Below are 25889 nucleotides of genomic sequence, written 5' to 3'. Positions count from 1 at the left end.
TGGCTGCATTTATCATGAAAGAGAGGGCTCAGTTAAGATGAGAGACATGTAGAGGAGGCCCAAGTCTTACCTGTGGCCTGCAGTCAAGTCCATATCACCCATGGTATAAAGTAGAGTTGACTCAGCTGACTTATGGATCCAGGAGCATGAGAATACAAGCTTACTGATAGTAGCCACTTCCTTCTGGGTTGGCTTATTATGCAGTGTTAATTGAGGAAATTTTTGATTGAAACACTGTCCACTGATATCTCATGGACAGAACCCTGTAACTCTACCTCACAGGGTTCTCATATCTATATCTATATCATGCCATGACTGCTGCTTGACTTCTGCTCAGTTCAGTCACTCAGTTGTGTCTGACTCTTTGCGATCCCATGTTCTGAAACATGCCAGGCCTCCCTGTCCATCACCAACTTCCGGAGTTTACTCAGACTCATGTAGATAAGCTTGTCTCCTGTTTCATATTCATCTGAATAGATTGAGCTCTTTAGTTTTATCTAATGACAGAAAGCAAAAAGTAACTGAAGAGCCTCTTGATGAAGGTGAAAGAGGAGAGTGAAAGTGCTGGCTTAAAACTCAACATTTAAAAAACTAAGATCATGGCATCCGGTCCCATCTCTTCATGGGAAATAGAAGGGGAAAAAGTGAAAACAGTGACAGATTTTATTTTCTTGGGCTCCAAAATCACTGTGGGTGGTGACTGAAACCATGAAACTAAAATACACCCTCCTTGGAAGGAAGGCTATGACAAACGTAGATAGAGTGTTAAAAAGTAGAGATATTACTTTGCCGACAAAGGTCCATATAGTTAAAGCTATGGTTTTCCAGTAGTCATGTACGAATGTGAGAGTTGGACCATAAAGAAGGCTGAGTGCTGAAGAATTGATGCTTTCAAACTGTGGTGTTGGAGAAGACTCTTGAGCATCCCACGGACAGCAAGGAGATTAAATTAGTCAATCCGAAAGGAAATCAACCCTGAATATTCATTGGAAGAAGTGATGCTGAAGCTGAAGCTCCAAAACTTTGGCCACCTGATGTGAAGAGTCATCTCACTGGGAAAAAACCCTGATGCTGGGAAAGATTGAAGTCAAAAGGAAAAGGTGGCAGCAGTGGGTGAGATGGTTGGATGGCATCACCAACTCAGTGGACATGAGTTTGAGCACACTCTGGGAGATAGAGAGGACAGGGAAGCCTGGTGTGCTGCAGTCCATAGGGTCGCAGTGTTGTGGACACCACTTAGCAATTGAAGAACAACAACCATAGAGTCATTTGTCTCACTGTTTTATGGATGAAAAAGTTGAAAGAAAAAGCAATTTGGCTGAAATCTCACTTTTATTAGAGGAACAGAGAAAGAGCCCAGGTCTCTGGACATTCCATTCTGGTGCATCTTTTCTTTTCTGCCTAAAGACTTTTAAGTCCATGAGCTGGTTGGTTCAAGATACTGTAAAGCCACTTTAGTAGAAGAGAAAGAGTTGATTAGATGCTATAGAGGGAAGGTTAAGGGATCAGGGAGAGGGGCTGAGGAAGCTGACATCAGTAGGTTGGTCAGGCATCTGCTTTGATGAGAAATAAAGGCTCTTCTGAAGTGTGCAATCATTGGACGTGTTCAAAGAGTTTCTCTGGGAAGAAAGGGATGAAATTAAGCCATGGAAAGTTTTGGCCAAGTCATGAAAAAATATTTTCCAAAAGAGTTGTTAATTTGATGGTGAAATGAGTCACAGCCCATGGGCAGAGCTGAAAATCCCATCAGCTGAATTACTCAAAACTTAACTGGACAATAAAAAAATGTATGGTCAAGGCAAACGTCCCTGCAGGGTTCGGCCAAAGAGATGCTGTGTCCCTGGTTGAACTTTTCCTTTGTATTTTCAGGCCAAATCTACACAGAAAATTACCTGGAACCTCAAATCTTGAGAATGAAGGGGCCAGATTATTTCAGTACAGAAGACTTTCATTTCACTTGTCTTCAGGGTCAAATTCATTGAATGGAGACCAAACTTACAATATTGTTATTGTGGCAGGCCTGGCACTTACTAGTTGAGGGTTGGCAAATAAAATTTCTCTGTGAATTTAAACCTCAAATTTCCCAATTTATAGAAAAATATAGTACTGTTTAATAACAGTGATATCCCAATGGGGCTAACTAGAAGTACACAGGAGTGTGATTTAAAAAATAGAAACCTGGTTTTCAAAGTGTTCATTTTCAGATACACAGTGATTCTTCCATAATCCCTTTTAAAGGTTCTGCACCCGACTCCAATCTGTGTGGGTTTTTCCACAGCACCAAACAATTTTCTGATCCCAGATGGGTGTCCTGCAGTTCAACTCAATTTTGACACTATCTATGTGGAAAGAGAGAGTCAGATTCCACAGGGTAATAACTCAGTTCCACAAATGTGTTAGTTGCTCAGTCGTATTCAACTCTTTGCGACACCATGGACTATAACCCTCCAGGCTCCTCTGTCCGTGGGATTCTCCAGGCAAGAATACCAGAGTGGGTTTTTCTTCTCCAGGGGATCTTCCCAACCCAGAGATTGAACCCGGATTTCCTACATTGCAGGCAGACTTTTTACTGTCTTAGCCACCAGGGAAAAACTACTTTCTTAAATCCAGGTTGTCCCTTGCACTTCTGACTAAATAGCTTTAAATTGGAGGTTTGCCATGACCCCTTTCTCGGATTCAATTAATTTGTTAGAGCATCTCATAGAACTCAGGAAACCTGTTTACTCACTAGCATGCATGTATTCTTAGTCACTCAGTTGTGTCTAACTCTTGTGACCCCATGGACTATAGACTATCAGGCTTCTCTGTCCATGGGATTCTCCAGGCAAGAATATTGGAGTGGGTTTTCATTCCATTCTCCAGGGGACCTTCCCAACCCAGAGATCTATCCTGGATCTCCTCCATTGCAGGTGGATTCTTTACCATCTGAGCCACCATGAACAAGGAGATTCTATCATTGTGGAGTTAGGAACCAGAATATTGGCATGTAGAGGCATTCTGGTTTATTGTCCAGCTGTTAAGTTGTGTCTGACTCTTTGTGATATCAGGGACTGCAGCACATCAGACTCCCCTGTCCTTCACCACCTCCTGGAGTTTGCTCAAACTCATGTCCATCGAGTTGGTGATGCTATCTAACCTTCTCATCCTCTGCTGCCCCCTTCTCCTTTTGCCTTCAGTCTTTCCCAGCATCAAACCCTGAGGCTGGAAAAGATTGAAGGCATTCTGGTTTACCAACCTGGAAACTCTCCAAACCCTGTCACTTTGGGTTTTATGGAGGCTTGATTATAAAGGCATGGCTGATTAAATCATTGGCCATTGGTGTTCAATCTAACACCCAGAGATCAGGGAAGTGGGAATAAAAGTTTCAACTTACCAGCTGTGGCCTTGAAGTCTATTCATGCCATTATTCTCTTCACCCATCTAGACTCTTCCCTTTCCCCTCAATTCCTACCTGGAATTCAACTTTCCAGCCACCGTGGAGCTTCTTCAATTTCTTTAAAAAATACCTCTGTGCTCTGTCTTTTCCTTCTTCCTCTCTCTTGCCCATGCTCTCTTTGTGCTGTGCTGGGCTCAATCCCTCAGTTGTATCCAACTGTTTGTGACTCCAGGGACTGTAGCCCATCAGAGTCTTCTGTCCACCGGGGATTTTCCAGTGGTTGCCATTTCCCACTCCAGGGTATCTTTCTGATGCAGAGATTGAACCCGAGTCTCTCGTGTCTCCTGCATTGGCAGGCAAATTCTTTGCCACCACACCGTCTGGGAAGCCTGCTGCTGCTGCTGCTAAGTCACTTCAGTCGTATCCGACTCTGTGCGACCCCATAGAAGGCAGCCCACCAGGCTCCCCGTCCCTGGGATTCTCCAGGCAAGAACACTGGAGTGGGTTGCCATTTCCTTCTCCAATGCATGAAAGTGAAAAGTGAAAGTGAAGTCGCTCAGTCATATCTGACTCCTAGTGACCCCATGGACTGCAGCCTACCAGGCCCCTCCATCCATGGGATTTTCCAGGCAAGAGTACTGGAGTGGGGTGCCATTGCCTTCTCCGCTGGGAAGCCTGAGGATTGTCCTAACCTCCCCCTCATTCCTTCTCACCTTCTGGTCTCGTTTTTCCCTTTCAGTCTCCCTTTCTGCACCCCCAGCCTTGCAGGCTGAGCCCCTTCCTTCTCAGGAGGGGATGGGGAGGAGAGTGTGACATCAGAACACAATTGCCCAAAATTCATTTGGCAGGCAAAGGGCAGTGTGTGCACACACTCACATTTGTACATTTTTACCTGTCAACCAAATATTTTAGCATCACCTAATCACATCTATGGATCTTAGTTTGGGTGTTTGTTGATTACTTTAAAGCTTAGCAGGTTATTTCCTGTTGCTACTGCTGCTGCTGCTAAGATGCTTCAGTCGTGTCCGACTCTGTACTACCCCATAGACGGCAGCCTGCCAGGCTTCCCCATCCCTGGGATTCTCCAGGCAAGAACACTGGAGTGGGTTGCCATTTCCTTCTCCAATGCGTGAAAGTGAAAAGTGAAAGTGAAATCGTTCTGTCCTGTCCGACTCTGGCGACCCCATGGACTGCAGCCCACCAGGCTCCTCCGTCCATGGGATTTTCCAGGCAAGAGTACTGGAGTGGGGTGCCACTTATACTTAATAACTTTTTGTATTAAGCTCAGATGATATTCTCTTGAGTTTATTGATATTCGTCTTTGATATTTCAAAGCCATTTATTCATTCAACACACATTATTTGAGGGCCTGATGTACTTTAGATGCCAAAATGGGAACTAGGAATACAAAAATAAAGTGATAGGCCAGCCGTTATAGACTGTTGGTCCAGAAGGGAGATAAACAAATATGTAGAGCCTGGCATATGTGTAAAAGTGTAAGCATGTACACATCTCAAAGTAGGATGGAGAAGGAAAAAATTATAATTTAAATTTATTGTAGCTGATATTTGAGGTCCTACAATGAGTTCTTTATATGTTTTGTGTCTACTGATCTCAAACCTTTTCAGATAAGTATTATTATCATTTTGTAGAGATGGAAACTGAGGCACAGGAAAGTTAAGAAACTTGTCCAAGATCACACAGCTAGCAAGTGAAAGATCTGAGGTTCCTCTTACATATTTCTTTTGTGAGTATTTAGGCTTTTAAATCTTTTATTTATTGGATGCCTACTAGCTTTTTTGAGGCTATTCTAGTTTTAACTATTCTTTATAGAGCAGGTTTGCTGTTGGTATGAATCATTTAATTTTTATATTTCCATAATATTTAAAAATTCAATTTAAATTATCTTTTTCAACATGACAAATGAAAAGAAATAGATCTTTAATACCAAGGAAACAGGCTATCTGGGATGAAATAGGGGACTTCCGTGGAAGTCATACATCACAGTAAGTTCCAGATGGACTATGTATTCATCAGCTGATGAAACCTCAAAAAATAAAATAGAAAAATAGAAGGAAATGTAGGCAACTCTCTAATCTTCAGATGTGTAATAGTTCTATGATCATAAAACAATGAGAAGAATTGCAAGCATGAAAGAATACCAATTTCATAACATATGTAACATTTAAATTTCCTACTTGAGAAATTGAGTACATAAAATTAAATGCAAATAATGGGGTGGGGAAAGACTTGGAAAAATTATTGCAAAGTTTTGATATCTTTAATAAATAAATCTTAATTGTTTCTACCACAGAAAAGAAATAATTATGTGACTATAGAGGTGTTAGCTAATACTACTGTGGGAATCATAATGTGATATTTAAATGTGTCAAATATCAACACATACACCCTAAACCTACTCAATGTTATATGTCAATTATATCACAATTGAAGTAAAGAATGCTGCTCTCTAATATGCTCCCCTCCATACTAACAGAGAATACAAAAAAAATTTTAAAATATCCTATCACCATTAAATTCAAAAGGGGGATAAACAGAGGTAGGGGAAAGGTCGTGGAAGGGTCAGTATTTTTGTTTTATTCAGGTCTTCACCTGATTGGATGAGGCCCACCCACATTAGGGAGGGCAATCTGCTTTACTGGGTTTGCCAATTCAAATGTTAATCTCATCCAGAAACATCTTTATGGATAATGTTTAACTAAGGGTCTGGGCATCCAGTAGCCCAATTAAACTGACATATAAAATTAATCATCACAGTTATGTAGAGTCACTTTTGCTGCATTCTATTGGTTGAAGCTCATTATCAGCAAGATTCAAAGGGAATGGAAACATATGTCACTTCATTCAGAGTCTGTACTTTACCACAGGGAGGCAATGATATCTGTGCACGACTGTTATATCTATCGATTTTTTGAATCAAGAAGGTGGGACTCAGGAATCTGATTTTTTACAAAGCTTCTTCAAAGATTATGATTCCAATCATAGTTAGTGAAGTGAAGTTGCTCAGTTGTGCCTGACTCCTTGCAACCCCATGGATAGTAGCCTGCACCAAGCTCCTCCATCCATGGGATTTTCAAGGCAAGAGTACTGGAGTGGGTTTCTCCAGGGAATCTTCCCAACCCAGGTCTCTCACATTGTAGACAGATGCTTTACCTGAGCCACCAGACGGTAAATCATAGTTAAGGACCCATTAATTTTGTGTTTTTTTTTCCAAATCTGATTTTTTTTCTTTAGGGTTTAGACCCTTGTATCCAGTTGTGTGGCTTCTGTCTTCATCTTAGTTGTTCACTTCTCTAATCCTGTCTCAGTACTGTTATCTAGAATGTTGTCTACCTCTTTACGCAAAAGGATAGCACTTACTCTTATTTTTTATTTGGTCATTTTCTTTCAAACTTTGAAACTGTACTAATTTATTTTATTTTTAAAATACACTTTTATTTTTAAAATAATTTTACATTTATAAGGAAATTCCTTAGATAGTACAGAAAGTTCACATACATTCCTCACCCATTTTCTCTTTCTTTAACAGTTAAGCATGATACTTTTGTCAAAATTGAGTAATTCACATTGGTATAATACTATTCTCCTGACCTACAGATTTTATTTGGAGTTTGCTAACTTTTCCATAGTGTTTTTTTCCACTGCAGGATTGAATCCAGGAAATCAATTTTGTTTTGTTTTGTTTTTCGGCCTTTTAAAAAGTTTATTTATTTAATTTTGTTTAATCATCATATTTTAGTCTCTTCTGATCTATGACCATCTGTCACTTCTCTTTTTTTATGGTCTTGATAAGTTTGAAGATTACTAGTCAAGCATTATGTAGAATGTCCCTCAATTGGAGTTTGTCTGATGTTTTTTCTTTTGTTCTATCGTTAGACTGGGAGAAGAATTCTTCAAAGGTGAAATGCGCCTTTTGTCATGTCAGGGAGAATGTGGGGCCCATGTGACTTCTTGAGGATGAATATTAAACTTTCCTTTTGATTAAGATGGTGTCCACCAAGTTTTCTCATTATAAAGTCAAGATTTAATCCTCTCTACACTCTATTCTTTGGAAGTGAGTCACTGAATCCAGTAACTCTCAACAGAACACAGGGCAAGAGGCAGTTAAGCTCCACCTCCTGGAGAGGGGACTATCAACACATATTTTTGGGAATTCTTCTCTAAGGAAGTTTTCAAACATATTTGGTCCCGAATTTAAGGGACATTGGATTAAAATGGATTACCATAATAGCAGTGCTCAGGATAAAATGATATCTACTTCCTCCAATGTGTACAACAATTACACATCTTTACTTCAACCAGGTCGACAGCAAGAGTACTATCTGGAATATCTATCAAAATATCATAGACTTCCTTGATAAAGATTATTTCCTGAATCCCGAGGGTCACTAAGTCAGCTGCCTAAGCCAGACTTTTAAAAATCAAGTGAAAAAGACCATGCCATGAAAAATACAATTGCCAGCGTTTCCATGGAAACTAGAGTACAAAGGGGCTGTTTGCCTAGAGAGGTCTGTTTATTTTATTTTATTTTTTTTTAAGCTATCAAGAAAAACCCTTTGAGATGTGACATTCTGTTTTCACAAGCGCACTCAAGGTGTCAGACAGAGCCCAATTTTATATTCCTTGAAAATAGAGTGTGCTGCAGTGTTTGCTGGACTTTTCAACATGTCACTTTCAACCAATTTTATGTACAAATGGGTTACAGTCCCATGAAAATATTCAGAAAAAGAGGAAACTGTTTCAAAAGAAGTATTAAGTATTATTACATTGAAAGTCATTCAGTGGAAAACCTTCCCAACCAGCCTCCAGTCTTGCAGAGGAACAAGGAACCAGAGTATGTGTGTAAAATGGGAGAATCCATCTTTACCAACTAGAGGTCTAAGGGGAGCTCGATTAAATCCGCCATTCATCTCCCCTCTTCTAAAGCCATGCTTGCTTTGGTGACGTGATCTTGGAGTCACCTTCAAAGGCTCCCTTGGTCCCCTGCCCTCTGCGGTACTTAATTCTCTCTCCAATAAGGCTCCAGGATGCACTTGCATACCCCAGGACCAGGTCTTCAGACCTGCGGAGAATTTATTACACGAGCCTTATTGAGAAATGTTGGATTACAGGGTATTCCAGGAGTCATTTCCATCTTTAAAATAATATAGTCATTTAGAGTGCCAAGGGCTTGCTTCTTAGATCTGTCATTTTAAAATATGCCCCTCTCGCCCCGATGCAGCTTTGATGGGTCCACGCCTGAGCAGCAGCTTTTCGAAGTTGTGTCAGGACAAGAAGTGGGGATAATTTAGGGTGACAGGGCCAATTTTAAAACAGAGACCCAGTGTTCCTTATTTTGGGGACTCGGCTCAGACTGAGCTACTTTGCGGCTCTAGAGCTTTGCAGAGAGCTTCTCAAGTTTTCCTCTCTGCTCCCAGGAAAATGAAGCTTTCCATCAAGAGCACAGACGGAACCTTTGCCCAGAGCAGATTTCAGAGCCTTGAAATCTAGGGATATCATGTGAATTTGGTGGAGTTTTTATTGACTCCAAAGTTTCTCCTTAACAGACTCTTTTAACATTGAAAATATTTTGTACCCATGTTTTCTGTCAAAAATATTTTATACTTGAAAATGAAATGCCCCTACTATTTTACATTGCTGTCTTACTCACTGAGAAACTTAAGTGGCCAAAACTCTTGGAGAAATGATGACCCAGGTGGAGGATTGACTCCCCGCCTCCTATGCCTGTTTCCCATTCTACCTTCCAGGCATATACCCCACTATTGTAGTGCCTTGGATGGTAGATCCCCCCAAACTACATTCAAGTCCTAATTCCCAGCACCCATGATTGTGACCTGGTTTGGAAAAAGGGTCTTTGCAGATGTAGTTAATTTAAGAATCTCAATATGATACCATCCTGGATTAATGCTGTTGTGTAGGTGCTCAGTTGCGTCCAACTCTTTTGTAACCCCATGGTCTGTAGTCCACCAGACGCCTCTGTCCAGGGGATTTCCCAAGCAAGAATACTGGGATGAGTTGCCATTTCCTTCTCCAGGAAATCTTCCCAAACCAGGGATTGAACCTGTGTCTCCTGCATTGCAGGTGGATTCCTTACCACTGTGCCGCCTGGGAAGCCCAAAACTATTTGTTGTTGTTGTTCGGTTCCTAAGTCATGTTGGTGACTCTTTGTGACCCTATGGACCACAGCACTCCATGCCTCCCTGTCCCTCACCATCTTCCGGAGTCTGCCCAAGTTTCATGTCTTTTGAATTGGTGATGTTATCCAACCATCTCATCCTCAACCCAAAACTACATTCAGGTCCTAATTCTCAGTACCCATGACTGTGACCTGATTTGGAAAAAGGGTCTTTGTAGGTGTAGTTAATTTAAGGATCTCAATATGATACCATCCTGGATTAACCCAGTGGACCCTAAATCCAGCAACACATGTCCTTACAGGAGACAGAAGAAGAAGAGACACAGATAGAGAGAAGATCCATGGGAAGATGAAGGTACAGTTTGGAATTATGCTTCTTCAAGCCAAGGAGAAGTGAGGAGAGACAAAAGATTCATCCTGAAAACTTCTGGAAGAAAAATACTTCCAACATCTTGATTTCATATTCTAAGCCCCAGAACTGTGAGAACATAAATTTCTGTTGTTTTCAGCCACCACATTGTGATAATTTGCTATGGCTATAATAGGGATTTAATACACCTGTCTTCCCCCATTATTCTCATCACCAAAGCTCCTTGGGAAACCTATTTCATTTATTCCTTTTGTACTAACCATTGCCTAGGCCCTAGAAATATAAAGACCAGTAAGACAAGCCAATGTCTTTAAGGAGTTTTCAGTTTGGGAGTGGAAGGAGAGGGAGACAGGTGTCTACTAGCCCTCATTAGCAATTCCAGGTGCTTTCAGTTGTTGTTTAATAGCTAAGTCTCTATCGGAGAAGGCAATGGCACCCCACTCCAGTACTCTTGCCTGGAAAATTCCATGGACGGAGGAGCCTGGTGGGCTGCAGTCCTTGGGGTTGCTAAGAGTCGGGCACGACTGAGCAACTTCACTTTCACTTATCACTTTCATGCATTGGAGAAGGAAATGGCAACCCACTCCAGTATTCTTGCCTGGAGAATCCCAGGGATGGGGGAGCCTGGTGGACTGCTGTCTGTGGAGTCACACAGAGTCTGACACGACTGAAGCCACTTAGCAACAGCAGCAGTCTAGCTCTTTATGACCCCAGGGACTGCAGTCTGAGTGAGTTGCTATTCCCTTCTCCAGGGGATCTTCTTGGCCCAATGATCAAACCCGAGTCTCCTGCACTGGAAAGCAGGTGCTTTACCACTGAGCCACCAGGGAAGCCCCAGATGCTTGCAGATCCCCAGGTTAACCTGTCCTCACACCTCTGTGCTTTGCCTATGGCTGCTGCTGCTGCCAAGTCGCTTCAGTCGTGTCCGACTCTGTGTGACCCCATAGATGGCAGCCCACCAGGCTCTCCCATCCCTGGGATTCTCCAGGCAAGAACACTGGAGTGGGTTGCCATTTCCTTCTCCAATGCATGAAAGTGAAAAGTGAAAGTAAAGTCACTCAGTCGTGTCCGACTCTTAGTGACCCCGTTGACTGCAGCCTACCAGGCTCCTCCGTCCATGGGATTTTCTAGGCAAGAGTACTGGAGTGGGGTGCCATTGCTTCTCAAACCTCAGCATTACTGAAATTTGGGACATTAGGTGTAGGGGAAATTAGAGACACAAAGACACACATGTATTCTTGTAACACATTTGGGACAGATAAATCTATGCTGTTGTGGCTGCTCTGTGTGACTTCTACCCACTAGATGCTGATATCAAGTGCATCTGCCCCCACTGTGACAAGCAAAGATGTATCAAGACATAGTCAAATAAATGCCCCTTGGGGGAGCAAACTTGCCCTTGGTTGAGCACCACTGGTGTATGGCTTTCCCTTTCTGGAACACTGGTGCCCTTGACCATCTGTCTGGCTAGCTCTTGAAGACTTTCTTGATTTCCAGGTCTGGGGAGCTCCCTCCTTCCTGTGATATTTCGCACAAGTGAAAAGTGAAAGTGAACGTTGCTCCGTCGTGTCCGACTTTTTGAGACCCCATGGACTATATAGTCCATGGAATTCTCCAGACCAGAATACTGGAGTGGGTAGCCTTTCCCTTCTCTAGGAGATCTTCCCAACCCAGGGATTGAACCCAGGTCTCCCACATTGCAGGTGGATTCTTTACCAGCTGAGCCACAAGGGAAGTGCAAGAATACTGGAGTGGGTAGCCTATCCCTCCTCCAGCAGATCTTCCTGACCCAGGAATCAAACTGGGGTCTCTGGCATTGCAGGTGGATTGTACCAACTGAGCTACCATGGAAGCCCAAACGTTGGTTAAAACAATTGTCTTACCTTTCTGCATTTTTCTATCTGTACCTCTGCCTTCCTCCAAAAATAGAAGTGTTGCAAGACGATGTGTGTGTCCATGTATCTGTTTTCTCCTGCACTGAATGCTTATTGTGATAAGAAGGAAAGCCCTATTGGAGTCCCAGCGTGAGGCTCCCACAGGAGACAGATGTGCAAGGCCTAGCAAATGCTTTATTACCAGAAAGGGCTTTATCCCCACACCTCAGAGCAGTCTCCTGGGGTGCTGGGCTGGGACTGTGTGGATCACAAAGCCTTCTTTTGTGCCTCGAGCCCAGCAAGTTGAGTGGCCTGGGCAGCTTCTGAGATCCCCTTTCCCTGGGCCAGCACCTCACAAGCTTGTTCCGTGGCTCAGCAGCCCCTTGAGATGATCTTGGAAGAAAAGATCTCATCGTCATGGATACTAAGGAAACTTGCCCCCTAGTTTCTCTTAGAAATTCACAGAGCATCTTAATATAGATCATAGATTGAGTTTGTTTCAGTATTAATATCACTGTTCTCTACACCTAAAGAACCACAGGATGTAAAACACCTAAGAGATTCGTAGCGTCATAAAATACATTTTAGGAAATAACTTAAATTCATTTCCTAATATCTCTCTGAGGCACAGTTGCACACTGACCTACATTTAAAAAAACTATTTAAATTGACATTTACGAATCAGGATATTTCTCCATAAAATGGGTTTTGGGGGCTTCTTTAATTTTTCTTTTCCTCTTTGGTATGAATTGACTGGAACTGAATGGTGTCTGCTCCATTTAAAGGGAAAAGTGCTCTCCAGGAAGCCCTAAATCCCACCATTTCCTTTTTTAAAAAAATATTTTGTAGTTTTATTTATTTATTTTTGGCTGCCCTGGCTCTTCATGACCATGCTTTTCTCTAGTTGTGGCGGGAAGGGGCTATTCTCGTAATGGTACACGGGCCTCTCTCTGCAGTGGCTTCTCTTGTTGCACAGCACAGGCTCTAGGGCGTGTGGGCTTCAGTAGTTGAGGCTCCCAGGCTCTAAAGCACAGGCTCAAGAGTTACTGCACGTGGGCTTCGTTGCTCCATGGCATTAGGGGTCTTCCCAGATCTGGGATTGAACCCGTGTCTCCTGCACTGGCAGGTGGATTCTTTACCACTGAGTCCCCAGGGAAGCTCCACCGTTCCTTTTTATCTCCCTGATGGAAGCTGACTGTCAGATGCCTTTTATTATATTCTTATGCTTTCTTTTTTTTTTTTGGTAAGTAAAGAAATATTGCTCTTAGAAATGATGCCAAAGAGAAATTAGGCTTGAAGTTTGTGTTTCAAGAAAAAAATGGAAGCAGTCATCTTGGTTCTTTTAGACCTAGGGGCATCCCCTTACCTTAGGATTCTCATGCCTTTCATGGAAAAAAGGGGCGAGGGAAAGAAAATTCTAGGCAAAGCTCATCAAGGGAAATAAAAGACTCTTTCTTGTAGATCTCGACATTCAGAATTCCCACTGGAAGTGGGCTCCTCTTCCACTGCCTTTAGGAGAGAACCTTAAAGAGAATCTCCCCTAAATAAGGAGTCTTTAGGAGTGAGGCATCTTTGGGGTAAATTTGAATAGCTGGATATGGGGTGGGGAGACCTCCTTTCCTGCCAGGCAGAGTGGCCTGGACACAAGTAGAGAGATTGGAAAATGAGGTGTGTGTCTGATACGCTTTGTAGCAAAGTCTATTAAGTTTGTTACCACAGTTCTAGGGGAAAGGAGTGGGGATTTGGCCACAGACAGAGGGATGAGAAGCAAGGGACCTTGAAATGTTCTTGTGGACTCGGGCTCACTGGGTTGGAAGGACATTGGCAGACTCTGATTCACGTCTTCTGACACCTAAAACTTGGAAGGATATATTCACATTAAGGTGTAATAACAGATGATCCCAATCAGCTGTACTTTAAAAAAAATTGAAATGTAATCACTTTACAATGTTATGTTAGTTTTTTCTGTACAATGAACTGAATCTTCACAGAGCACTGAGCTGAGCTTCCTCTGCTTAATATCAAGTTCCCATTAGCTATCTATTTTACACATATGTGTGCTAAGTTGCTTCAGCTGTGTCTTTGCAATGCTATGAACTGTAGCCCTCTGTCCATAGGATTCTCCAGACAAGAATACTGGACTGGGTTGCCATGCCCTCTTTCAGGGGACCTTCCCATCCCAGGGACTGAACTTGTGGTTCTTATGTCTCCTATATTGGCAGATGGATTCTTTACCACTAATGCCACCTGGGAAGCCCAATTTTACACATAATAGTGTGTATATGTCAATACTAATCTCCCAATTCATCCCACCCTCCCCTTCCCTACCTGCATCCGCGTATCTGTTCTCTACCTCTATGTCTCTATTCCTCCCCTGGAAATAGGTTCATCTGTACCATTATTTTTTTAGATTCCACGTGTATGCGTTAATATATGATATTTGTTTTTCTCTTTCTTAGTTCATTGTATATGATGGACTCTAAGTCCATCCACATCTCGACAAATGGCCTAATTTTGTTCCTTTTAGCGGCTGAGTGTACTTCTGTTGAATGACTAGCACCAAAGAAAAGGTCTGTAAGGAGGGAGTGGTAGACGTCAGAGGGTGGCTGGGAGGCGACGGGGTGGGTGGGCTGCCCTAAATGCACGAAATTTTGTACCTCTAAGCTCACCTGGCTGAGGGATAATAGCGACATGAATACAGTGCTCTCAAGCCAGTCAGGTATGTGGACTTCAGTGGCGAAGACAGTGACCACACACTCTTCCTAATTCAGCCCATCTCTGTGAAATTGTCTCCTCTCACCTGAAAGAGTTAAAGTGGCGCTTCAATGTGACCAGGGCAATTCAAACATCACTTAGACACTTGAAGCATAATCTGGCTCCAGATTTTAAAGGGCCTCCAAATAAGATGCCGTGGACCCTTTAGGGAGTGAGATAACTGTTAACTGGTGTGAAAGGAGGGTGAGGGGGCCATGGGGTCATGGTCTCACCCAGGGAAGATAAATCTTCCCATGCTGAGCAGAGGCCCTGCTATCCCCTCGTGATGTGGACTTTATATACAGAATCTGACTTGTGATTCATTAAGCTGTTCCCATTTTAGCCACCAGTGCCCATGAAGGCAGATCTGTGCAATCTCATATTCCAAGAAGTAAATGTAACGTCCCAGGCCAATGAAATTGACTAGTCTGACAGGAACACACAAACAACGGGGAGGTAAGGCCGCACCCTGTATCCCCCGCCGTGTTTATTTAGGAGCAGAGGTCCATTAAGTGCTCCGTGATGGCCTTCTGATAACACGCCCACCTTTGCAGGGCGGCCGGGGCTGGATGTCTGCCCTTAAATGTGACAGCTGACATTTTTGGATACATTTAAAGATGGGCTTGTCCACCACAGTGCACAGGACAGAAACCACACATTTTAAAGTTATAGCCTCTCTCGCCCATGCTTAGGAAGGAACAAGTGGTTCTTTTCAGGGCTTTCCGTTTCTGTGGATGGTCTCTTTCCCCTGTGAGAAGATTGTAAAACCTGGCGCTAGAGACTGTGGATCCATTTGCTGGAGGGAGCCATGTCTCAGCAAATATTTATTGGATGTGTAAGGGAGATAATGACAAGATACAAGCACTTGATCTTGTGTGCAGTGTGCATTTTGGTGGATATGGAGGGGGAGCAGAGACCCTGAATGATTTACCATCTTGAACTTTGATTCTTAGAAGCCAAGCTGTTGAACGTTTGGAGAGTGAATTGTGGCTTTCAAAGCCACCGCCTTTCTACTAAGGCACATTGCTGTTAGTTCTCCCACCCAAACTTCACCTCTGTGTCTGTTCATTTCACCCCATCTCCCACCCCCCTAAGGATGACCTAGCTTTGATCTTTTAATTTTCATCCATTGATCGATTTACTCATTCATTCACTAATATTAAGCAAGTGCCTAAGCTCTGCCCCAGTGCAAGGGATATTGCAGTAAGTCAGCTCCATTTGTGTGGAGCTGACTTTGTGGAGTAGGACAAGGGGAGAGATAGATAGTAAATAAGTAAAACAACTAATAATGATGATAAGTTTTGAGTATGATAAATGTTATGAAGAAAGTGAAGCTGGGTGATGGGAAAGATGGTGGTGGTGAAGAGAAGACCTGAATGAAGGTGGATGGGCAGAGACGATCTCCCTGAGCTGAGATGGGACCAGGGAAGGGGCAGTCATGTGGTTTAGAGGAAGGTGCTCCATCTGGAGATGCAGCCAAGGGCAGGATCGGGTTGGATTGGTTGAGAAATGCCAAAAGGCCTGGGAGGCCGAAAAGGTATGAGCCAAGGAGGTACATCTGGTCAAAGAACTAGGGAAGGCCCAGGGTATGTAGGGGTCCTAAAGTCAAGGGTAAGGAATTAGATTTGTAATATGGAGAAGAAATCTGACACCTTTTACTTTAACCTCTGTGTTCTATTCTTGCTACAAGTTAAGAATGTTGCCTCAGTTCAGTTCAGTTCAGTCGCTCAGTCGTGTCCGACTCTTTGCGATCCCATGAATCGCAGCGCGCCAGGCCTCCCTGTCCATCACCAACTTCCGGAGTTCACCCAGACTCACGTCCATTGAGTCAGTGATGCCATCCAGCCATCTCATCCTCTGTCATCCCCTTCTCCTCCTGCCCCCAATCCCTTCCAGCATCAGAGTCTTTTCCAATGAGTCAACTCTTCGCATGAGGTGGCCAAAGTACTGGAGTTTCAGCTTTAGCATCATTCCTTCCAAAGAAATCCCAGGGCTGATCTCCTTCAGAATGGACTGGTTGGAACTCCTTGCAGTCCAAGGGACTCTCAAGAGTCTTCTCCAACACCACAGTTCAAAAGCATCAATTCTTTGGGCTCAGCCTTCTTCACAGTCCAACTCTCACATCCATACATGACCACTGGAAAAACCATAGCCTGGACTAGATGGACCTTTGTTGGCAAAGTAATGTCTCTGCTTTTGAATATGCTATCTAGGTTGGTCATAACTTTCCTTCCAAGGAGTAAGCATCTTTTACTTTCATGGCTGCAATCACCATCTGCAGTGATTTTGGAGCCCAGAAAAATAAAATCTGACACTGTTTCCACTGTTTCCCCATCTATTTCCCATGAAGTGATGGGACCAGATGCCATGATCTTCGTTTTCTGAACGTTGAGCTTTAAGCCAACTTTTTCACTCTCCTCTTTCACTTTCATCAAGAGGCTTTTGAGTTCCTCTTCACTTTCTGCCATAAGGGTGGTGTCATCTGCATATCTGAGGTTATTGATATTTCTCCCAGCAATCTTGATTCCAGCTTGTGTTTCTTCCAGTCCAGTGTTTCTCATGATGTACTCTGCATATAAGTTAAATAAGCAGGGTGATGATATATAGCCTTGATGAACTCCTTTTCCTATTTGGAACCAGTCTGTTGTTCCATGTTCAGTTCTAACTGTTGCTTCCTGACCTGCATATAGATTTCTCAAGAGGCAGGTCAGGTGGTCTGGCATTCCCATCTCTTTCAGAATTTTTAACAGTTTATTGTGATCCACACAGTCAAAGGCTTTGGCATAGTCAATAAAGCAGAAATAGATGTTTTTCTGGAACTCTCTTGCTTTTTCCATGATCCAGCGTATGTTGGCAATTTGATCTCTGGTTCCTCTGCCTTTTCTAAAACCAGCTTGAACATCAGGAAGTTCAAGATTCACATATTGCTGAAGCCTGGCTTGGAATGTTGCCCACAGCCTGAAATATACAGGATAGCCCATTCTCAAGGCTCTGACCTTTAAAGGTAACAGTTTTTCATTCATATAAAGATAAAAAGTTGCAGAATTCAGTTCAGTTCAGTTTAGTTGCTCAGTCATGTCTGACTTTTTGTGACCCCATAGGAGGAGCCTGGTAGGCTGTAGTCCATGGGGTGGTCCCTAAGAGTTGGACACGACTGATCGACTTCACTTTCAGTCTTCACTTTCATGCATTGGAGAAGGAAATGGCAACCCACTCCAGTGTTCTTGCCTGGAGAATCCCAGGGATGGGGGAGCCTGGTGGGCTTCCGTCTATGGGGTCGCACAGAGTCGGACATGACTGAAGCGACTTAGCATAGCATAGCATAGACTGCAGCATGCCAGGCTTCCCTGTCCATTACCAACTCCTGGAGCTTGCTCAAACTCATGTCCATTGAGTCAGTGATGTCATCCAACCATCTCATTCTCTCTTGTCCCCTTCTCCTCCTGCCTTCAATCTTTCCCAGCATCAGGGTCTTTTCCAATGAGTCAGTTCTTTGCATCAGGTGGCCAAAGTATTGGAGTTTCAGCTTCAGCATCAGTCCTTCCAATGACTATTCAGGACCAATTTCTTCTAGGATGGACTGGTTGGATCTCCTTGCTGTCAAGGGACTCTCAAGAGTCTTCTTCAATACCACAGTTCAACAGCATCAATTCTTCGGCACTCAGCTTTCTTTATAGTCCAACTCTCACATCCATACATGACTACTGGAAAAACCATAGCCTTGACTAGAGAGCCCTTTGTTGGCACAGTAATGTCCCTGCTTTTTAATATGCTGTCTAGGTTGGTCATAACTTTCCTTCCAGGGAGCAAGTGTCTTTTAATTTCTTGGCTGCAGTCACCATCTGTGGTGATTTTGGAGACCCCTCCCCTGCAAAAAAAAATTCTCATTTGTCTTGTTGGAGATTTACAGGAATGTCCTGACCTGATAGACAGCTGCGAGAACAAAGGATTCCAACACCAAGAAGTTTGCAACAACCTGCCACATCCCTCCTTTTTTAGTATAAAAGAAGCCTGAATTCTAACTCGGATCAGAGTTAGAACTCTGGGACACTAGTCCACCATCTTCTTGGTCTGCTGGCTTTCTGAATAAAATTACTGTTCCTGGCCCCAACAATTTGTCTCTCAATTAATTAGCCTGTTGTAAGGTGACAAACAAACTTGGACTCTATAAGAGATTTAATTCAGTGTGTGTGGCGGGGGGTGGGGAGTGCAGGGGAGCTAAAGAGTATAAACAATGGTACCATGTAATCAGATGTGCATTAAATCACTGTTGTATGAGTCTCATTGTTTTAGGGCCAGTTGAGCTGTGGCCTGTACTGTGAAATGTCTGCAGTGGAATGAACCCCTCCTGGGGTCCTGAACTCACAGTGAGACTACTGAATAATGAAGGGACGTGCTGCTTTATGCTCCGTGAGGGTGGAAACATGTCCTGACCGGTCCCACTGCTCCTCCGTGCTTTGCACACAGTGCCTGGTCAATAAATGTCTACTGCGCTGACCTTAACTATAAACTCCTGGATGTTAATAATATTAGTCCAATTTATTTTGTAAAATTCCAAAGCGTCCTTTGGAAAAACTCTTTGATGATGAATTGGGCTCTTAACATAATGGGATTAATGGATCATCACACAGATGGCTCTCACCAAGTTGGGAGCTAATTAAGGTGAACTCGACCAAAAGAATGTATTCAAATTACTTCCCTTGGTCACTTAGTTTCCTGCCGATGATTTTAACATGTTTCTTAAATGTTTCAGTGTTCAGGCAAACAAATCAAGAGTCAAAGCCCAGACTCTGGTGTTGCAGGTCTCAGGGAATTAAAAAAAAATCTATTTTTAACGGTTGCTCCCCCAACTTCAAAATTAAACATACTACATTCTTGGGAGTACGATTTCAGCTTCTTTACATTTATGATACAAATGGAACCATTTGCCCTCACTTCAGTCTATAAAGGCAAGACTCATTAGAAGGAGGAAATTTCCTTTATCATTAACAGGCCACACTCACATGATAAAAAAAAAAACCCGTCTCCACTCTTCCCACCTTCTTCCCCAAAACTTCGATTTTCATTTCAAGCGGTTCCCACATAGGCTATTTATCTTCCACAGTTCCCCAACTCTCAATGGCACCATTATGTCCTTTATTTGGAATCATAAAACTTTGAGAATAAAAAAGAAGCAAATTAATCCTCCCAGGGGAGAAAAGGGAGACGGATCCTGCCAGCTTTTAAATTGTAGGATTGGACTGGCCTCGAAACACGGTTTTCTTTTTCAACAACTTAGCCAGTGGGGGGAAATGAATGGTTATGACAGAGAATCCTGAAATAAAATGCAGAATTATGCAAACACATTCAAAACTGACATTTTGAAGTAAAAGTTGTTGAAAACCCAAGGAATAAACAATGCGGGCTGGAAGGGGAACATTTTGAAGCTACGAATGGGTTACTCTGCTTTTATTATTCACAGTGGAAAAATAATCTTGATCATGATGTGAAAACCACAATTTCCTTTATTTGTGGATCCTGCCAGATTAAAAAGCACTCGGGGAAGAAGTGTGGCTGGGAGAATTGAACGCTGTCCGAAGAGGCAAGTGCTCTGTGTCTAGGACCCTGTCGCAGAGACTGTCTGGCTCTGTCCAATTGCATAAGTCACTTAACCTTCTGAGGACTCTTTTCTCTTCATCAGGCAGGAATTAAGGAGGTGGCCTTTCCTCTGGAGCCTGAGATCTGTGTTTCTTTACTGCCAATTGGATAACATGATTTGCCATTGCAATTTGCTCTAAGGAGTCTCAAGATTGTCGTGAAAACATGCGATAAAAGTCAGTTAACAAGCCAATTGCCACCAGAACAGCCAATGAGAACACCATTGGAAGAACTGATGCTGAAGCTGAAGCTCTAATACTTTGGTCATCTGATGGGAAGAGTCGACTCATTGGAAAAGACCCTGATTCTGGGAAAGATTGAGGGCAAGAGGAGAAGTGGGTAGCAGAGAATGAGATGGCTGGCTATATGACTAGATGGACATGAGTTTGAGCACACGCCAGGAGATAATGAAGGACAAGGAAGCCTGGTGTGCTGCAGTCAGTGGGGTTCCAAAGAGTCAGATGCAACTTAGCAACTGAACAACAAAAACGACAAAGACTGCTGAATGCCTCGAAGGGCATCTCCAGGCTTGGAGATCTGGAAGCAAATTCTAGGGCTTAATAAAGTCTTTATTATTTTATTTTGTTTTATTTTTTATTCCTTTTAAAATTGTGAGATAGAGTCCTTGAATAACTGATGAATATTGTGTTTTCATAACATAAAATGGAAGTTGAGAAATAGCATACAAGTGAGATGTAACAGTTTAAAAGAATATTATGGATAATTTAGTTTAGCACTCCCGTTTTGCAGAGGAGGACATTTTGATGCAGAAAGTTTAAATGACCTACCGAAGCTCATGGACCCATAGATCCGGTAGTTGCTGTGGGCTTTAACATCTAAGTTTGACCATGGTTTAGTTAATCCAAAAATTTGAACAGGAGTCCTGGAAGAAGGCTGGCAATACCAGAAGTTTTTCCCAGTCAATTTGATGGTGGACTGGAGAGATTCAAAGCAATGTTGGATAACATCATTCAATATAATAAAAGCTTTCTGAATGTAAAGGTGGAAATTCTTAGAAAAATGGTGGAGGTGTAGCTGTTGACTGCAATGTTTAAATGGTAATATTTTAAAAATTGAGTTAAACTGTCCTTTCTCTCCTCCTCCCTTTCTTTCTTCCTTCTTGCTCTTTCTTTGTCTTTCTCATCTTTACATTTTTTTTTTTAATTGAAGAGAAGTTGTGGGGGAAAAGTAGAGTCAATCTAGGCCTTGATGACCTAGAGTTGAGAGAAATATAGAGAAAGGAGAGGGAGGTTGATTCACATAGTAGAGAGGAAAATGCTCCCTGTGATTTACTCTGACTTGCTAATTTTCAGAAGGAAATTAATAAAATTGATTCCAGCAAAAACTCTAAGTGGACAAATAGAAGAAAAACAGATCAAGAATTGTGAATATTTAGGGCAGAGAGAAAGTTCTTAGAGAAATCTTTCCCTTGGGGAGAAATAAATATTTAGGAGAAATCACTAACTCTAAGGGTCGTTAAAGCAAAGATCACTCACAGGATGGAAGTAAACCCTCCCACCAACTATTAATTCCAATTCCTAGACTTGGTGGCAGTAACATGATTAGTTATTGTGGGTTCTGGAAGAAAGCGGGACCTTTGGCAATAAAGCCCTGGAAATATGTATTTTTAAGTACTATAAAAGATGTGGAAAGCAACTTTGCTTTTCATCCTGAGGACTAGAAATAATACACCTGCAAGGACAGATGAATGGCATAATGTTGGCATTCAATGGGGCATTAAACATTTTGCACCACGTTTATGGGGTTTTCCTGTCATTAATTCTAGGTAAAATAAACTTCTAAAAAATGTTTTGTTGTGTTTTTGGATGGCGTTTATTTTCGCCAGTTTTCTTTGCTTTGCCGTTTTTTTTTTTTTTTTTTCTGCCAGATTTTCATGTCTATTCTGTTTTCGTGTGTCCGTCATGCTCTTGGCTAATTTCCTAACTGGGCTCCCCCACTTCTGCTACGGGGCCTTTCTTTTCTTTCGCCTGCTCCCTTGGCATTCTTTCTTTCAGTCCTGGTGCACGTGTTCGGGCCCATGTCAGGGTCGGATGTGGTTGGTTCTGCTGGCCACAGTCACTGCGGTTTGCCTGTGGCGCCCTGGGCTTGGCAAGGTCTTAGACAGACTGTCCAGGAGTTGTGAAGATTGGGGCCACCTGGGTCTCTCCATTACCAGGGGATACATTCTACAATTGATTGTGATAGCAAGGCCTTGCATTTCTTCCCCTCCTTTTAATGTTGTCTGCCTCCTTTAACAAAGTTTTCTTTCCTATTAGCAGTTCATACTTCTTCCTTTTTTAGATTGGGTAGGCTTGCAGCTAGGGGAGAAAAGATGCTGTTTTGGGTGGTGCAATGCTGAAGTTAAAGCTCGAATACTTTGGCTGCCTGATGCAAAGAGCCAACTCCTTGGAAAAGACCTTGATGCTGGGAAAGATTGAAGGCAAAAGAGAAGGTGGCAGCAGAAGATGAGATGGTTAGATAGTGTCACCAACTCAGTGGACATGAATTTGAGCAAATTCTGGGAGATAGTGGAGGACAAAGGAGCCTGGTATGCTGCAGTCCATGGGGTCTAAAAGAATTGGATATGACTTAGCAACTGAACGGAGAAGGCAATGGCACCCCACTCCAGTACTCTTGCCTGGAAAATCCCATGGATGGAGGAGCCTGGAAGGCTGCAGTCCATTGGGTTGCTGAGGGTTGGACACAGCTGAGTGACTTCACTTTCACTTTTCACTTTCATGCACTGGAGAAGGAAATGGCAACCCACTCCAGTGTTCTTGCCTGGAGAATCCCAGGGACGGGGGAGCCTGGTGGGCTGCCGTCTACGGGGTCGCACAGAGTCGGACACGACTGAGGCGACTTAGCAGCAGCAGCAGCAACTGAACAACAACAGCAATGCAGTTGGAGCCAGGAAACCCGGGCTTTTTGTCCCAGGCACCATTCACATAGTGTCAGGGAGACACCGGGCAGCCACTAAACGCTCTGATGTTCAGTTTTCCAGGAAGTTTGGATAAGATCACGCGTCATCTTCTCCTGGGATCTGTAATGTAGCTAAGTTCTCTTCTGGGGCTCCAGGAATGATAGAGAAAGCAGCTGAAAGGAGCCAAACTGAACACACTGTTTTGATAAAATAGATCTGAGAGACTTGAAGGGGAAAATTTGTCTTGAGGAGCTAAGACTAGCAGCTTATGAAGTGTGGTTCAAGGACTAGCCTACTGGGACTCCTTAGAGCTTTGTGAAAATTGATTAACTAATAAAATAGTGTTGTTGTTATTGTTCAGTCGGTAAGTCATGTCCAACTCTTTGCAACCCCATGGACTGTAGCACACCACGCTTCCTTGTCCTTCACTATCTCTCAGAGTTAGCTCAGATTCATGTCCACTGAGTCGGTGATGCCATCCAACCATCTTGTCCTCTGTTGCTCCCTTCTCCTCCTGCCCTCAATCTTTCCCATTGGGTCTTTTCCAGTGAGACGACTCTCTGCATCAGTTGGCCAAAGTATTGGAGTTTCAGCTTCAGCATCAGTCCTTCCAGTGAATATTCAGTGTTGATTTCCTTTAGGATTGACTGACTTGATATCCTTGCTGTCCAAGGGACTCTCAAGGATCTTCTCCAGCAACACAGTTCAAAAGCATCAATTCTTCGGTGCTCAGCTTTCTTCATGGTCCCACTCTCACATCCATACATGACTACTGGAAAAACCACGGCTTTGACGGTATGGACTTTTGTCGGCAAAGTGATGTCTCTGCTTTTTAATATGGTGTCTGGGTTTGGAAGGCTAATGTTGGCCAGTCTCTGTTCTATTAATAGTTACAGGGCACACAGCAGCAGACAAACCAGACAGATCCCTGGTGTCATGGAGCTTCACCCTGGTTAGCATCTCAGGGAGCTATCAGGGCTAGGAAGAAAATCTCCCATGCTAAGAGGAGGGTGAAAGGCTTCTGTTTTATGCCAGATGGTCAGGGAAGCCTGGTTGGAGGAGGCAGCACTGAGGTAGAACAAGGAATGAAGCAAAGGAGAGAAACTTGTGGCTGTCTAGGGAAAAATTATTCCAGGTGGGGCTTGGGGAGGTCTGCAGGTGGGAGGTGTGTCTGAGGAACAGCAAAGAAGGTGAGTGTGGCTGCTGAGAGGAGGCAGGGATCCTGTGCTCTGCCAGCAGGTCCATCAGTGTATCCAAAGGCCTGGAGATAGGCTAGAGGCTGATGCCAAGCAGATGCTCCAAGGCTGTCCTGGTGACCAGAAAGTGGGTGAGGGTCTTCCAGTTCTGGTGAGCCCTCTCATCTAGTCAATGAGTAGGGTATAGGAAGTCATCATCTATGATCTTAATAGTCTGCAGTAGACTCCGTGGAGCCTTGGTTTCATAGCTTAGCAACAATCTCTCCCTTGTTTCCAGAAAATTCATCATCATCTCTCTTGCATAATCCTTCTGTGGACCCTGGGCTATTTCTTGGGGGTAAGGTATCTTCTGGTCAACAATAGGGATGCAGGAGAATGGGGACAGGGTCCCTCCTCATAAAAAATGAAATAATGCCATCTGTAGCAACATGGATGGCCCCTGAGATTATTGTACTAAGCGAAGCCAAGCAGAGACGGAAAATATGATAGAGCTTACATGTGGAATCTAAAAAATTATATCAGTGAGCTTATTAACAAAAGGGACATAGACTCACAGACATAGACAACAATCTTGTGATTACCAAAGGGGATGGGAGGGAAATAAATTAGGAGTCTTGGCTTAACAGATATATATTACTATATATAAAATAGTAAACAGCAAGGACTAATCTGTAGCACTGGGAATAGCACAGGGAACTATACTTAATATCTTATAATAACCTGCAATGGAAAAGAATCTGAAAAAAGAATATATATATATATATATATATATATATATGCCTACATATATATGTATTGCCTTCATGCATGCTGAGTCACTTCAGTCGTGTCTGACTCTTTGCAACCCCATGGACTGTAGTCCGCCAGGCCCTATTGTCTATAGGATTCTCCAGGAAAGAGTACTAGAATGGGTTGCTATGTTCTTCTCCAGGGGATCTTCCTTACCCAGGGATTGAACCTGAGTCTCTTGGCATCTCTCGCATTGGCAGGTGGGTTCTTTACCACCAGCACCACCTGGGGAACCCCATATATGTGTGTATATAGGCTTCCCTGCTGGCTCAGTGGTAAAGGATCGCCTGCATCGTAGGAGATGCAAGAGGCCTGGATTCAATATCTGGGTCGGTAAGATCCATGAAGGAGGAAATGGCAACCCACGCCAGTATTCTTGCCTGGAAAATTCCACACAGGAGCCTGGTAGTCTACAGTCAATGGGGTCTCGAAAAGAGTCAGACATGATTGAGCAACTGAGCTCACACATATGTGTGTGTGTGTGTGACAGAATCTTTTGCCATACACTTTGAAACTAACACAACACTGTAAATTAACTATACTTCAATTTTTAAAAATGCAAAAAGAAAAAAGAAAAGGAAAGGCATATTCTTTCTTGGCTCTCAGAGAAGATACTCAGCCTGCACATAAGAAATGTCCAAGTGACGATCTTGACACTCAAACCTACTGAGAAATTCGAGTCAAGATCATTTAACTTAATTGATCCAATCTGGTAAGGAGACTCTGCTGGCTTCGGATCATGGATAATCCACTGGCGCTTATTAAATAGGGATATTAAGTTTACCATGGCATCTGGTCCCATCACTTCATAGCAAA

Source organism: Bos indicus x Bos taurus, chromosome 6 (assembly GCF_003369695.1).
Source record: "Bos indicus x Bos taurus breed Angus x Brahman F1 hybrid chromosome 6, Bos_hybrid_MaternalHap_v2.0, whole genome shotgun sequence".
NCBI lineage: Eukaryota > Metazoa > Chordata > Mammalia > Artiodactyla > Bovidae > Bos > Bos indicus x Bos taurus.
Note: the sequence above shows the minus strand (reverse complement) of the source record.